The 17476-nt window shown below is 39.2% G+C and overlaps 1 protein-coding gene and 1 long non-coding RNA gene across 3 annotated transcripts in view; one reads left to right on the top strand and one right to left on the bottom strand.

Annotated features, from left to right (window-relative positions):
- LOC129722788 (sodium-dependent nutrient amino acid transporter 1) overlaps window positions 1-17476 on the bottom strand; it is a 45974-nt gene that overhangs the window by 10194 nt on the left and 18304 nt on the right. The window lies entirely within an intron of this gene.
- On the top strand, window positions 45-724 carry LOC129722790 (uncharacterized). Its single transcript, XR_008727641.1, has 3 exons — window positions 45-214; window positions 465-574; window positions 630-724. It is a non-coding gene; the product is annotated as an uncharacterized LOC129722790 (long non-coding RNA).

Below are 17476 nucleotides of genomic sequence, written 5' to 3'. Positions count from 1 at the left end.
GCATACCTATAGTACCGAACCGAACAGGTTGAGTGAGTTTTGGTTTTTGTTTCACAGTTCAACACCTCCACCGGCAGCCGGCCCGAGCAGGCGGTAGTTCTTTGCGCTTTCGAGTGTCAATGTCAATGGCGTTTGTAAGCGTTTGTAACGAAAACAGATTCCTTACTGGGTTAACTTTTGTGTGCTTATTTAATGGGTTCGTTGCGGTTCGGTTGTGAGTAAATAATAAACTTTAAATATTTGATACACTGTAAATAAACGGCACGATTACTTCAAGTGTTTTTGCACTTGACTCAATTCGTCACGTCGCATTGCAAATTGAAGTGATTTAGTGTTGATTTCACAATGATTAACATTTTCCAACAAAATGATCTTGCGTTGAAAACTGTTCAATGGAAATCACCATCATATTATGATGAATATCTCTTGTATTTGCACCACTGTTTTAATCAATTGAATTACAGTTGCAATTCCAATTGACAAACGTAAAAAACTTAAAATGAAACAAAAATAGTGACGGTGGCGAAGGGCGCAAGCAGCACATTTTCCCCAGAGATTAACAATTTGTTTGAAAGTAAGTTTTATTAATACTTTGATATTAAAATAACAATAAAACAACTCTTTTACAGATCCTGAAATCGATTGCACCGACACGGTGACCGAGATCATTTTGTAATCAAATTGAAAATATCAAATAAAATAAAATTGGAAAATCGAAAATAAAAAGCAATTAAAAGATTAAATGATTTATTGTGATTAGCTGATAATATCCAAATGACCGACATTCCTTATCTCAAACATAGACATATCAAAAGAGATGAACATAACAACAGAAAATTAAGTGATTTGCTGTTGAATTCATCGTTCTTTGCATTAACATGTTTCGAACGATTTTTTTTTCACTTTGAAATGTTAGGCAAGTAGTGCGAATTCAACAGCAAATCACTTCACTTCGACGTGAATTTTTTTATAGTGTAGTGGTTAAGTGTCCTAGAGCTGCTATAAGGAAAAAATAGATCGGTTTCTAAGTATTCATATAGGTATTAGAATCGCTAAAGATTTGAATTTATTCAGGTTTTGAAAAACAACATTGTTTGAAGAATAAACGAATAAATTTCTCCTTGATTATTTTGTCGGAACAATTAGAGTTGTAGAAAACATTATTGTTGTATATGCCTAATTATTCGCCTTTTTTCTATTATAGATCCTGTGACCAAATCTGGATTCTTTCGTATTTTTGCCAATTTGAAATTGTGTATCAATAAAGTTCTGTATCGTGTTCTTCAACAGATCACAGTTGCAATCACGCAAAAGTTGAAGTCTTGTACAATCGTTGTGTCTTCCCGATCCGCACAAATGTTGCACAGAAATCGCACAATAAATGTGTGAAACACATAACGCAACAGTTGTACTGCGAATACATGGACATAGAATGAAATCAGAATATGTATCATATACCGACACTTTATTTCTCACGTCGAGTGTATTAGTGACTGCTGCTCATGGATTATTATTTGTCATTCTGTGCACGCGCTGTTTTCTCAAGCGACGAAAGAATGTTCTCTCTCGCTCGTAGAATTTCCATGTATGTGCGACAAGACTAGACACATAATTAAGAAAAGACTTGCGACATTCGATTTTTCTACCTTATGAACAATCCGCATAATGAAGCATCTAGTGCGCTACTCAGCGTAAGAAAACCGCGTTAATTCAAAAATGCGCGTAAAAAACCTCGTAAGAAACCTGGGAAGGATCCTGACCATACTATTCTTTTCTTTGTCAAATATGTATATTCAAAAACTTCTATTCGTGTGCACATTTGAATCAAACAATTTGATGTAGTTAAAATTTATTACTTTAGGGGTTACTAACTTTCATGATTTTGCATGTCTACGGAGTTTCATAAATAATATCTCATTTTTTATTTATCGGATTCAATTATTTATCAAATATTTCCATATTTTCTTCATTTGCAAGCACTCTATGTCATCGCTTTGAATTTTGAGTTAGAGGCGAATCACGCATTAAATATCATTATTATGAATGTTATATGTAGTGAATAATATCTCAAATTTTAGTAATTTACTTAGTTTATTGTAGTTGAAAAAAAAAATCACATCATTGTTTTGAACTTTGATTCATAGGCAGATCAAGCATTAAAAACATGGTTTTGTATGTTTCACGCCGTTTTGTATTATTCTCAATTTTTAATAGTCAGATACTTATTATTTCTTCCTAAAAATCTTCTCTCAACATCAACGAAGATATTAATGTAGAAAAATCACATGTCATCTTTTTGAGTTTCTTTTTAAAAGCATATTTTACATAGTTCTGTGAATAATCTTTAAATTTTTAGCAATCGGATATCTACTATTTCTCCTCAAATGTATCGCCTGAATATCAACAAACATTTCAACATGAAAAAAACCACATGCCAATGCTTTGAATTTCGAATTATAGGCGAATTGAACGAAAAAAGGACAGGTTTTATTTATGTTTTACGTTATGTGATATCACAATTTTTTTTATTGAAAAACCCTAACTTTTTCACAAATATATCGCTTTGACCTCTAAGAATATTTTCTTGCAATAGAACGTACATGTCACCGTTTACTTTATTGATTTAGCACAATTTGAAATGATGGTGATTATTGTGCACCTGCGAAACGAAGGGAATATCAATATGATCTGCGTTACGCAATTCCATTTTTATATAGTAGATGAAAATAATGAATCACGAACCATCCTATGAATGAAGTGCTCTAATTCGATATTGCGCTATCAAAATAATCAAAACAAAGCAACCTGTACACTGCCGCTGCTGCATTGCACACCACGAGATATAAATTGTACAGCCCCGCCGCCATGTTTCACAATTTTGTGAGTGATATCACAATTTTTATTTTTAAAATACCCTAACTGTTTCACAAATTTATTGCTTCGACCTCTACGAATATTTTATTGCGATAAAACTTACATGTCACCGCTTACTTATTAATTTAGAGCGATTTAAAATCAAGGTGCTTTTAGTGTAACTCAGAAACGGCGGGAATAACATCAATAAGATCTGCGTTACGTAATCCCAATTTTATATAGTAGATAAAAATAATTAATCATGGACCAGCCTATAAATGAAGCGCTCTAATTCAATACTGCGCTATCAAAAAAATCAAAACAAAGCAATTTGCACATCGCCGTTGTTGCATCGCATACAATGAAGTTTGAATCGCACAGCCCCGCTACCACGTTTTACGTTATGTGAATAATATCACAAGTTTTATTATTAAGAAACCCTAAATGTTTTACAAATATATTGTTTCGAACTCTACGAATATTTTCTTGCAATAAAACGTACATGTAACTGCTTACTTTCTTGATTTACAACGATTTAAAAAAATTACCATTACCGTTGCACCTCAGAAATGGCGGGAATGATATCAATATGATCTGCGTTACGGAATTTAATTTGAATATAGTAGATAAAAATAATTAATCATAAATCACCGTATGAATGAAGCTCTCTAATTCAATACTGCGCTAACAAAATAATCAAAACAAAGCAATCTGTACACCGCCTTATATATTTAATATTTTCTTGCATTAAAACGTACATGTCACCACTCACTTTCTTGATTTAAAACGATTTAAAATTATGGTGCTTATTGTGCACCTCAGTAACGGCGGGAATAATATCAATAAAATCTGCGTTACGTAAATCCTTTTTTATATAGTGGATTAAAATAATTAGCTATGCACCATCCTAAAATAAATGAAGCGCTCTAATTCAATACTGTGCTATCAAAATAATCAAAATAAAGCAACCTGCACATCGCCGTTGTTGCATCGCACACAATGAGGTTTGAATCGCACAGCCCCGCCACCACGTTTTACGTTATGTGAATGATATCACAGTTTTTATTATTAAGAAACCTTAAATGTTTCACAAATATATTGTTCCGAACTCTACAAATATTTTATTGCAATAAAACGCACATGTCACCGCTTACTTTCTTGATTTAAAATGATGGTACCTATTGTGCACTTCAGTAACGTCGGGAATAATATGAATGAAATCTGCGTTACGTAAATCCATTTTTATATAGTGGATAAAAATAACTAATCATGCACCATCCTAAAATAAATGAAGCGCTCTAATCCAAAACCGCGCTATCAAAATAATCAAAACAAAGCAACCTGCACACCGCCGTTGCTGCGTCGCATACAATGAAGATTGAATCGCACACCCCGCCATCGTGATCTCGTTGCGGCAGGAGAAGTTTGGTTGTGTTTGTTTTAACCAAGTCCGCATGCCGCACCGGACTTGCTTCAAAACAAACACAACTAAACTTCCCTCTCGCCCGCGACGCACGAAGCCGAATGAACCCCTAGGAGCGAATGAACCCTGGTCCGACATCTCCGACATTTTTGTTGCATTTGAGCACGACATTGGACCGAGGTTGAGCGAAATGTCGACCCGTTGTAGGACCGATCTATCGGAGAATCGGGCGCGAATTGGTCCGACATCGGCCTGACAATTCTTACTGGGATACAATTTGCAGGTTGCTCTTTCGCTTCTCTTTCGGTTCGGATTGCGACGCGCAAGGCGATATCTCATTGCTTCACGAAATGAGCGAGACACCCGTGCTGTACATGCTTGATACCAGTTCTGTTAGTCTCACTCATACTGTCGTTGCGTGCTTGCTGCTGTTCAGAGGAATGTATGAAGAAGAAAAAGTATCTCGAAAGCGTGTGTGCAAAAGACTTGAAAAGCGTAGCATATGTCTCGTCCTCAAGCAGAAAGGAGGAGAATGGTTTTGCTTCTCGCTCGCTTTGCAATGCTGCTTGATACCAGTTGAAACTGTTTAGGTGTAGTAGTTTGGAGCTGCCAAATACATTGGAAAAACGCTAGAGCATTAATTGCGTTATGCCCAACACGCAATCATTGTACTGGTTCCGAATTACATCAACAATTGCACTAAAAACGCACAATTTTGTACTGGTTTCGCACCATCCAACTTTTGCGTGTATCTACAAATAACACAATCCAAACTTGTGTTTTTTGAAGAACACTAACAATTTTTAACATAAATGATTCAATGCTTATCGAAATGTTTCGGCACTACATTGTTACTAGGCATGTCAAATTTTTGAACTACGTGTATATTTTTCTCATCGGTCAAAAAATAATGCTTACGTCTTCCCGAGGTCCGATTAAGCTGAAGCTTAGTATAGGGACTTTTTTTCGAAGACGAAACTTTTGAGCCCTACTTTTAAACGACCCTGAGCGATAAGAAGCTTTAAAGGATGCTGAAGAGGAAAACCGAGGGAAAAGTGGCTACATCGCTGGGTGCGCTTGGTCTGGAGGTTGGTGCCATGGGCAAACTGTGAAAATTACATGGCGAAAATCGATGGCAACGACTGGCAGGGCACTTCGTATTATACTTCCTCCACGAAGGAAGTGAGCTCAGAGGTGAATTTCATTTGACACACCAAGTTCCCCAAGAAGGTGCTGCCCCTGCTGTAGCTGACAATTAGCTAGCAGGGGATTTCAAAACCGCTATTTTTCGTTCCGGACTGGCCTTGAACGGGGAAATTTATAGTAAGAAGTGTCTGCCGAAAGTTGTGTCGTTCATCAAGAAATACCATAAGGGCGAAACCGCGGTGTACTGGCTGGATCTGCCGTTGGACAACTACTCGAAGCAATCATCGGAGGAGATGCAGCGTCCCCTAGCTGGCCCCATCGAAAGTTTCTGGGCAAAACTGAAGCGTATAATCTACTCCAATAATTTTGTCGCGAACAATGATAAATAAATCGAAGAAAGTACTCAAAAACATGCCTTCAAGCATGTTTTCGTCCGCCATGGTGATTGTTCCGGTTTACTACTGGAAGGCCACCTCTGAACCTTCCCTATTCTTTACTACACATTCGGGAAAATATTGTGACGCCTGCCCTGCAAGCGCTTCCTTCCAGCTTTAGCCACTTTCTGAAAACTGGGTTCTTCGAGGAGACGCACAAGCTCGTGGTTCATCCTACGCCTCCAGACGCCGTTCTCCTGCACAACGCCAGAGATGGTTCTTAGTACCCAATGTTCAAAAACTCCGAGCGCTCGCAAGTCCTCCCCGAGCATTGTCCACGTCTCATGCCCGTAGAGATCGACTGGCGTTTTTGACGTATGTACAGTAAATGCTTGGTGTGAGAAGTTAGATTTTACAACCGTAGTTTGTAATAAAGTCCATAGTAGGCACAACTTCCTCCGATAAGATTCCTTCTTATCTCCTGGCTAAGATCGTTGTTCGCAGTTATCAGTGTACCTTCCCAAGTAACAATTTAAGTCGTATTGCATTCTTTTAGCGGTTTTCATGACCAATTTCGCAAAACTGCTGTTAAAACTAGAAATACTATCAGAACCTCCTGATAACCACTATAAGTTTGCTTTACAGCCAGGTGGTCCACCCTTGCTAAGCTTATTGAGGCAATTATAAGAATCGCAATAACTGCTTTAAAACCACATGGAATGCTTGGTAGGTTTCGTAGCACTTAAGCATATGCGCATGAAATTTTGTCGTGCATTTTAACAACATAGGCGCTTAAAGGTGTGCGCTATCAAAATAGTACGGGCTTACAAAAATGAATTGGATTGTTTCAGCTCAGTTTTTCAGAAAAAAATCTAGCCGTGTTCTTCGATACAGAGATAGATCAAAATCAACTTTGGATGTTCAATTTATTTGTTAGTCAGACGACGATTCGATTTTCGTTTCAAGATCATAAAAAATTTCAAAAATATCAATATGGCGCGGTTGGTAATTAGTTGGTAACAATCGTAGCCACAAAAAGCCTAGTTCAATGATATATATGTTGTAAGGTGCGGCAAAGGTTGGATGCCTGTATTATTAGAGAAAAATAATGGTAAATCCCTGGAGCCTAGACAACTTTATTTTTATGAAAAATCTGACATCACACCGACGATAATGAGGAATCAACAAACTTTGATATAAATAGAGAGGTGCACGAAAAATGCAACGATACATACTTAGATTAATTAAATATTGAAAATATTTTTCGAAATGTATCAATAGTGTTTTACCCCTAACTTATTTTTAAGGACGCGTAATTTAACGACATAGAAAAATTATTTTCAACCAAAACAAGACAAAACTGGCGATAAAATTAAAAAAAAACTACCGAACAGCACTAAGTACTAATACTAAGTTTGCCGTGTTACTTTATTAGATTTTTGGAGTTCTACGTCATCAATGTTCACAAATGCGCTGCAGAATGCTCTAAAGCATTTTACACACATCTTACGGAGACTGCGACAGAATTCTGCATCACACTAAACCAACTAAGCCGCTTTTGTCTCACATGTATGTATACCATTGCCTGCATATATTTGTTTACAAGTTTGACAGGTTAAAACTTAAGGGGAGACATCTGGCTTCTTACTCTTCTTAACCACTCACCTCGATGATCCCTGTTGTATTTTTCGTAAGTGATGCCATTCACTCGAAAAATACTTGAATGTTTCTAATGCTTTTTATCAGCATTATGTACAATTTCTTCTGCAGGCGATCGTTTTACCGTCTGAGGGTTACCGGAGCATCTGCATCTTTAATATACTCAAAATCAAACGTGTCATCCATCAATGATTATGAATCATTCAATGACCCATCTGAATTGTACTCTCTGCACAAGCAATATGCCTCAACAGGTATGTTCCAAACTTAATCCAGAACGGATTCAAAAGTGGAAATAAGCTTACACTACACTATTTACTACCGACATTGAGCAACGGTATGCTGTTCTTATGCTTCACGCAAAACCGTATTCTCTCACTGCGCACTTTTAGATCATTTGGTAATCGACATAAGTGATCCAAGTCGGATCTCTCCCTACACCCGTATTTGTACCCTTTGTTCTTTATTTTGTATGTTCACTTGAAAATATTTTAGATTATAACAGGTGACATCATAAAAAAAATATAAATCAAAACAACGAAACATGTTGTTCAGCAACACTGCCAGCAAGCCTGATGATAAATTTTAACGTACTCGGGGTTTTCAATTTCAACCAATCAGCGAGTGGTTCCAAAAGTGGATGCAAATCTATACCCAGTTGTCTCCCCTTAAGTTAAAACTGGACACTTATTACAATTTAATGAGATACTAGCTGACCCGGCAAACTTCGTCCCGCCTATTTTTGTGTTTAATTTAATAATTTTCAACATTTCAAATTCATTGATTTCTTGCAATTTGTTTATATCGGTTGAAATTATTGATTTTATCGGAATGACAACATCCTCGTTTTCTGCCTTTAGTACATCACCTCTCCGGAAATACTCATATTGGGTGGTATTCAGTTATTTTCGTTGTTTTTCAAAAACTGAAAGTGGTCATCTTCGAATTCAAGATGGTGTCCAGGGTCAATGCTTGGCTTCTATACATCATTCCGATTACGGAAATATTCATATGTTTTAGTATTCGGCTGTTTTCCAGAAGTTGCCGTATAGGGAGGGGTGTCAAACTATTATGGATATATTTTTTACACCTAAAAACATCCACCTGCCAAATTTGGTTTCATTTGCTTGGTTTGTTTTCGAGATGTGCATAATTTGTGTTTCATTTGTATGGGACACCTCCTTTACAGAAGAAGGAGGGGTATCAAACCATTTTGGATATATTTGTTACCCCTAAAAACATCCACCTGTCAAATTTGGTTCCATTTGCTCGGTTAGTTTTTGAGATGTGCATTAATTTGTGTTTCATTTGTATGGGACCTCTCCTTTCCAGAAAAGGGAGGGGTGTCAAACCTTTATGGATATATTTGTTACCCCTGAAAACATCCACCTGCCAAATTTGGTTCCATTTGCTTGGTTAGTTTTTGAGATGTGCATGAATTTGTGTTTCATTTGTATGGGATCCCTCCCTTCCAGAAGAGGGAGGGGTCTCGAATCACCTTAGTCACTTTTCTCGGCCGCTAAAACCCCTATATACAAAATTTCGCGTCGATCGGTTCAGTAGTTTCCAAGCCTATATGGAACAGACAGACAAATAGACGGACAGACAGACAGACAGACAAGCAGACAGACAGACAGACAGACAGACAGAGCTGCATTTTTATATGTATAGATTTTTCATAGCCAACTAGTAGTTTTTAAGATTTTGAATGACCGCAATATAATTGGTCTCTATGTTATAAAGGGTGTCCACGATGAAATTGCCACACCATAAAATTGCTCTAACTTTTCAACCGTTGGGTAGAATTCAATGAAAATTTGGGTGGATTTAGTTCATAGTGCATTATTTACATCCTGCAAGTTTTAAAGTCCTGTGATCAAAACTCGCGGAAATGGAGTCGAAAGAACAGCTCGTGCGTGATAAAATCTTGCGCATTCATCACGAGAACAAGGATCTCTCGCATCGTTCCATCGCTAAAACGTTGGGAATTGCGAATTCCACGGTGTCGCGAGTGATTAAGCGGTTCGAGGAACGATTGACCACCGATCGGAAGCCCAGAAGTGAAGGAAAAAGTATTCCGTACAACACCAAAAATCACAACCGCGTAGTTGGGGCCTTCAACCGAAACCCGAACGCCTCCGTTCGGAATGTGGCTAAGAAGCTGCACCTAAGGCAAAGTTTTGTTCAGAAGGCCAAAACTAAGGCTGGGCTTCGAACGTTCAAGGTACAAAAGGCCCCTAATCGCGACGAGAAGCAGAACAAGTCCCTCAAAACCCGTGCCAGGAAGTTGTACCTCAACATACTGACGAAAGTTGAATGCTGCATCATGGACGACGAAACATATGTGAAGGCCGACTTCAAACAGATCCCCGGCAACCTGTTTTTCACGGCACTCGGAAGATGTCCAAATTTGCGAAGAAATTCCTGGTTTGGCAAGCCTTCAGCGGGAAGCGGGGTGCACCTTTCGTGACCCAGGACACGATGAACGGACAGGTGTACATGAAAGAGTGCCTCCAGAAGCGGCTGCTTCCTCTCCTGAAGGTCCACAACGTCCCAACAATCTTCTGGCCGGATTTGGCCTCATGCCACTACTTCAAGGACGTGCTGAAGTGGTATGCGGACAATAAGGTCAATTTCGTGCCGAAAATGTTCAACCCTCCCAACACTCCGGAGCTCCGCCCCATCGGAAAGTACTGGGCGATTATGAAGCAGCACCTTCTTAAACAACCTAAGGTAGTGAAAACAGTCGAGAAACTGAAGAAAGTATGGGTTTACATGCAAAAAACGGTTGATTCACAGGTTGTGCACAATCTTATGGCCGGGGTTAAGGCCAAGGTGCGGGCATTTGCGTATGGACTGTCAATAAAATACGAGTAAAATGGTGAAATGAAGTTTAATAGTTATTTTTCAATCCCTGAAAATTTGATGGCAATCGGATGAAAACTCGAATTTTGCGAATCAATTTTGTGTGTGGCAATTTCATCGTGGACACCCTTTATGACAGCAAGCTAGAGTGGTTTTATGGGGCAATAGATAGTAATAATAAAACCAGTAATAAAGCAAAATCACATTTACTCTTGCCGGTTTTATTGTAAGTTTTATTAGAGTTTCATTGACAGCTATCAGTGTTCATCACGACTTGCTATTTTTGACAACGGGTTTAACCGCCATAAAACCGTTGGCTATATTCATTGCTGTGATGAAACCGTTAGAAAACCAAGTAGCTATAGAATTGTTAGGGGCCGTTCCTAAACCACGTGGTCACAAGGAGGGGGAGGGAGGGGGTTGTCAAAAGACCACGAAAGACCGTTAGAAAACCAAGTAGCTATAGAATTGTTAGGGGCCGTTCCTAAACAACGTGGTCACAAGGAGGGGAAGGGGGGGGGTTGTCAAAAGACCACGAAAGACCACGGGGGGGTACGTGGGGTATAAAAAGTGATCAAAATATGACCACGTGGTTTAGGAACGGTCCCCTACTTGGGTTGTACACAAACTCGTAATGAAACTGGTAATGGTAACTTGCTACAAATATGCTGGACAATGGTGACAGGCGTTGGAAGATGACCTCGCAGTCTAGTTTGCCGTCTTTCTTGTGATTGAGGCAGATAACCCCTTCTTTTCACTCTTCAGGTAGCTGTTCTGCCTTCCAGATCTCGACGATCAATCGATGCAGCGGGCTGGCCAATTTGTCGGGGCCGTCCTTTCGAACAAAAGTGCTGCCAGATCGCAGCCTCAACTTCACTTATTGTTGTGGATGGCACATTTTCGTCGTTCGTTGCATCGACGTCTTCTGCTTGCACGCCTTTCAGATGTTTATCGTAGTGTTGATTTCGATCACCTCACGACCATTCATCGACCATTCAATCTATATCGCTCCACATTCTAATGGGTGGCTCTACACAGCATTGTTGATCGCGCTGCGTTCTTCTTGTCCAAGATCTGCCGACATTCTTAGTCAAACCACTCGTTACGTCACTTCGGTTGCACGTGTCCCAGAACTTCTTCTAAGCACTGCTGATAGCTGCTTTACAGGCATTCCAGCAATCCTCTAGAGGGGTTTCTTCAGACCCACCTTCTTCTAGCAGCGCAGCTTCGAGTCAAGTTTTCGGCGTATCTTAACTATAAATAGGTAGTGACCCGAATCGCTGTTAGCGCCTCGATGTGCTCTAGTGTACATCCCTTTCCAACATTCCTTCTACAGCGCTACAATGTTAAACTTACGAGTCTTCAATTCCTCGGAAAACACGCAGGTACTTCCTAGGAAGTAGGAACATCGTCAGTTTCATGTTTTAAGTACCCAATCGTCAGTCCGTTTTCGTTGTCCAGGTCCAAGCCAATTGTTCCGGTTCGTAATTAACGTTCTTGCGTTCATTGCTGTTGTTTTTTTTAACAGTGCAGGTTTGCAATGCCAGCGATCAACCCCACTGTAGTGCAGGAGTTGGATTTGGGCGCCAAAATTAACAGAAACGATTGAAAAGCTATAATCTTTCGTTTTTTCAAGTTTGACTGATTTCCATCAGTGTAATCATTACGTTATGGTTTTTACGCATTTTTTGTGCAACATTTTGTCAAAACTTGCCCGCATAGAGGAACTAAATAATTGATAAGGCTCAAAGTGTTGCGTGTAGTAACGATGCGAAATATATATTTCACTAACAGTATCTCCACGTATATAAGAATTTCGTTTTATTTTAAATTTTTAAATCTAATTAACATCCAGGAGTGCTTTAGCACCAAGAAAACTATCAATACACTTCTCTAAAAAACTTTAAAAAAGTTCTAAAGAAGCCAGTGATCAAGTATTGCATGTGACTATCATGAGGCACATGTTTTTTTCGAATCCAAACACCGAAAATGTAGAACAGCTAGAGTTGGAGTGCACTTTTGTTTGAAACATAGAAAACCAGAGTTTTTATTTTCAGGTAGAATTAAAGGTAAAAATATAATGCTAAAAGTGTTTAGGCTTTGTTAACTCAAGCTGAGTCGACCGAAATACATACGATCTGCCGAAACTATCAACTACCCCACGATAATTTTATTCATACTTGTTTATAATCTTACTTTACTGATAGCTTAAAGATAGAAATGAATGAGACTTATTCAGACTATATAGAAAAGCTTTCACATGATTGAATTACAATTTCAATAATTTTAATGAAAGGTACTCACTAACTTATGAGGGAACTCTAAAAGCGGTTCCACTCCGGCGCGCTCTCTCTATTGTGAAGTGTAGGCAAAAAGTAAAGGTTCTTTGTGTTCGGATGGATCCAGCTGAGTGAAATGTGCTATGACTAATAAAGCTCGATCATGGTTTGCCCATGACACAGAATATAAGTTGAAACGTGCCATTCTTGATACTTCCCTTTCGCCAACTTCGTTTGCATCGGTTTGATGTCATGCAACAGGTTGACAGTGTCTGAAACCTGTCATTAAATAGTTCAATAAGTGTATAATAAATAATCCAAACCTAATACGAAATATGGATAACACATCATGGAATATTTTGAGTTCGTGTGCTAGCTCAAAGGAAAAAATTAATGAATGACTTAGTTTGTGTTTTACGGGTCAAACACGGTTTTATCTCATGTTCCGTTTAACTCTTTGACACGGCTGACTACAGGTTGAGTAATGATCATTATTGCTAATTGACCAATAAATGCGAAAACGGTAAAGTGGCACGTACTTTCAGTGGAAGACCTATTAACATTTAAGCTTTTTGCATCCGTGCTAAGTATTGGGAGAGATCTACGCTAACACATTTTAAAGTACCGTGACTCAAGTAACAGAAGCCACAATGTTTAAGTTTAGTGCATGTCGTTCATGCTTGACAGAAGCCACTGAATCATGTAATTTTCATTAAAAAAAAAATATCCGCTGTAGAACTACCCTCGAAAACTTATTTCATAATTGAAACCCCGGAGGCATTCCGATTCCGTTTCGAAATCAAATCGAACTTGAGGGTTCCACTCCTATCAGACTTCGGACTAAACTTTTCGGTCACTTGTCTTGTTCATGAGATTCTGTGTATTGTGTAACCGAAATTAATGTGACATTATGGCTAATGGAGTGCAACGCATCTACTTTCGAGTACAGTAAAGTCTTCTTTAACACGGTTTTTTTACACGGTTTCATTTTACACCGTTCTTTTTTACGACGATTTTCCAAATAACGCGATTTTTTTTACGACGTTTTTCCAAATAACGCGGTTTTTTTTACACGGTTTATTTTTGCACGGTTTTTCGTCTTCGCGTAAAATCGTTACAGTAAGTAACAGTAACGGTAACAGACTATAATAGGCTGTTTTTTACACAGTTTCATTTTTACACGGTTTTATTTTACACGGTTCTTTTTACGACGTTTTTCCAAATAACGCGGTTTTTTTACGACGTTTTTCCAAATAACGCGGATTTTTTTTACACGGTTTTTTTTGCACGGTACGTAAAATCGTGTAAAGAAGAACTTTACTGTACTGTTCTCCTTTATGAAAACTCGCCATGAAACAGACAATTTCCTTAATTTTCTCATGGTGGCTTTACCGTACGATTGAACTATCACCGTCGTAGCAAAGAGTGCAGGCAGCGGTAATTTTCCGACCAGCTTGTTAATGAACTTGCAATTCTATTAGTCCGAACAACATCGGAAGCAATTTTCCCTTCGTGTCTATCTCGAAACGACAGTCGGCAATAACGTAAATACGCATGCCTTCGCAAATGCATCGCTGCTGGCTGCTTTACTCTGTCCCGGAGTCGTCGGAGGTACAAAACTGGCCTCGTAGGTGGCTGGCGCTTTCATGGCTTTGTGTTCCGAGCGCTGCACTAATAGGTAAACATCAGAAGCCTAATGTGGCATTTCTAGCATTCGAACCCGCCCCACTTCAGATTTTTTTTCCGGTCGTCTGTCTCTGCGGTATATTTATTTACTGCATTACAATAGCGAACAGTTTTGAGCGGCCATCAGCGGGTTTGCAGCTTTACTGTTCGAGTTGGAATTGATAAAGACGGCTTTAATTGCAGGCTGCTTGCAACAAATATGAGCTCGCGGTTCGAATGATTGTAAATTTGTTTGTTTGTTTGTTTGCAATTCATGCGAGTTTAGCGAACTGGCAAAGGGATTCCTGCGGAGCATGCAACCTTGCCCTGGTTGTTTTGGCAGCTGGATGACACTCTTTATCACAGTCAATTTGAGACACTTGGAAAATTTAACTGATATGGTGGGCCAATTTTACAATCCGATGCACTTTGAATATAGTCTAAACTGCTCCACTTATGGTACATCACCCTATCGAGTACAGCAGTTTGTTCCGTTTTGTCCTATTCTAGGCCGAACAATTACACATATATAAATGCTGCCTTTCTGTGACACCTTGCCGTGTAATAATTAGCCTAACAGATATGAATTGCTGTTGGCAACACATATTCCTCCGAATGAGTGTGAGCGACTATCACTTCTACATCTTTATAACGGCTGGGACCATAAATGATTATTACCAGACCATTGTGAACCTAAACAATTCGACCGGCGTAGTCACGCTCAGATTGATGCTATGATCAACAACGCTGCACCGCGGTTGCCATCGTCTGAGGGATTGTAGGCCAAGCCAGAGCTAGCGGCATTCATTCACTGTAATGCAACTACTCCATTCGGCCAGTTCTTGGCATTGGTTAATTGAAAATCAAGGCCGAGGGCTAGGTTTTAGAACGGTTGCGGAAAGCGTGACGTTTTAAACTTACAACAAGCTCGGGATTAATGGAGCTTTAAGCACATAATTAGATTAAGCCACGGTTGACTACTGAGTTCGATGATTTGATTCATGCGGCGGGATTTGGATTGACACAACCATGTAAATTACCCGAAGGCCACTAGTAGAGCGTATTCCCCAGATGTGCATTTTAAATAGGCGCCAGTTCAAGGGATATTTCAGAAAACTGACATCTTTGCGTGGCGTTTGCTTTGACAGCTAACTAATTGCCTTTTTATTTCTGCATCATGCAGTGCTCGAGCGACTGACAATAAAACTAACTTTATTCAGGAATTATTTATCTTTGCTCTTGTCATCGATACGGAAGGGCTCCTCATCCCGGGTGTACGAACTCTCAATCAGTGAAAGTATATTGAATGCTAATAAATCTCGGCGTGGTTGTTTACCGGCTGGAGTTGCGGTTCATTTATTTTGCGGTTTCGCCTCTGCAAACGCACACAGGTTGAACTTTTTCATTTGTAAGTAACAACGAAGGGTTCTAGCTTCGGTAATAAGCTTGATTAGTCTCTAATTAGAAATAACCAAATCTTGTTTTGGTGGCTACACCTCTGTTGTCTTTGCCAATTGCTAAAGTATCCTCACTAATAATAATTTGCATGATTATAATACTTGTTGAGAGGCTAGTTAATAAAGGTACATTATTAAAGAGGTTCGTGGGATGCACCAACCATTCGTACTTCGTTTTTAGTGCTTTGTTTGTGCCGAAGCGTCACTTATTTTAAGATAAGGATAAACCGACACGGGTTTATGGTATTTTGAAAATTCTAAATTTTATTACTAGTCAAAGATATTGCTGTTAGACCGCGTGTTTACCTACTTTGTATTACTCACAGTGTTCACTATTTCATTGGCATTCCTCCGTTCTATTCTGACATATGTTTATTGTTGAAGTAAATATTTCGAATACTAGGAACTAGCTTGTATTGTTTTAGTCACGTGTTACACTACGCTTAAACGGCAAACTTATACCCAAGAAGAAAATTTCACTTACCACTTTGATATTGGAAATTTCCTCTTCATTGACAGGTGGCTGCGAATTTTATGTTTAATAAATAGAAATTGCTTTGCTTCTTTCCCTGATATTTAAGTACGGAGAGTTGTTTATTATATTCTTCTTATGTATAAAAGCAGTTTTTATCAAAATTCTATCAGCCGCTAGTTTGTTATTATTTCTTAGTAAATATGCAATGCCAGTAGCAATCCTAAGTCTACCAACGGGACAGCAACAGCATCAAGTCCTTCGGGGGACACAAATTCAGCAGAGGTGAATCCGTTTCAAAGGCCCGCCAATAAAGGTTTAAATCAGCTACTATATCAGCTCTAACAAAATGTAATGAAAATTTAATTTAAACTTCATCCTTCAGATAGCCGACCTTTTTAAACTTCATGCTTAGAGTAATCGGTCTAATTAGTATGCTTGAACAAATTTAATCTCTCCACTAACCTGAATATTTATTCTGGATCCATTGGATGCAGAATGTGACACACCGATTTTTCAGCCTATTTCCTATGGTTCAGGTATTTATATCACCTACCTGGTTTCGTAAACGCGTTCAATAAAATCTCTCTAAGAAGCAACCGATTTTGTTAAATTGCGTCAAAGGATTTTTAATACTGATAAGTCGGAAAACTCCCTATTGAACTTCCATAAGTCTCGGTGCCTACAATTATTCGATTTGTTAGAATCTCGATTCCGAAATGTGCGTCAAATCGAAGCAAGATATTGAATATTTTTATATCTCAAAACGCTGGCTGGCTGAACGGCTGGATAATGCGTACCATCGGGGCCTAGTGCGCCTACTGGAATAAAATAGACCCCGCATGTGGTCCTTAGCCTCTTATCCATCCACTCCTATCCCAACCTCCACGCGGTACCAGCTGGGATACGAGCAACCAAGGGAAGATCGGGTAACCAACTCCGGTGAGAACTTGGTCGTATGCTGACAGGGAAGGAGGGCTCCTTTGAGTTTTCGAGCGTCTGTTCTCCATGTTAGGAGCGGCTCAAAACGGCATCTGTACTCCAGGTTAGTGGCGACCGATTACCGTCCTCGTGCCAACATGGGACTCTAAACAGAGTTGTGCACGATGGTCCTCCGGCGAGACAGGGGCTTGGTGCGCAGGCCTTACAAGCCGCCACCGTAAAACACTCACAAGTAATGAACGAGGAGTAAAGAAATTCGGACTGGAACAATCGGCAGAGGCCCATGCGACGAAAACGGACTAACGATTGGAAACTCGGGACGTGGAACTGCCGGGCTCTCA

The sequence above is a fragment of the Wyeomyia smithii genome, chromosome 2, assembly GCF_029784165.1.
Source record: "Wyeomyia smithii strain HCP4-BCI-WySm-NY-G18 chromosome 2, ASM2978416v1, whole genome shotgun sequence".
Taxonomy (NCBI): Eukaryota; Metazoa; Arthropoda; class Insecta; order Diptera; family Culicidae; genus Wyeomyia; species Wyeomyia smithii.
This window is presented reverse-complemented; position numbering and strand designations above follow the sequence as displayed.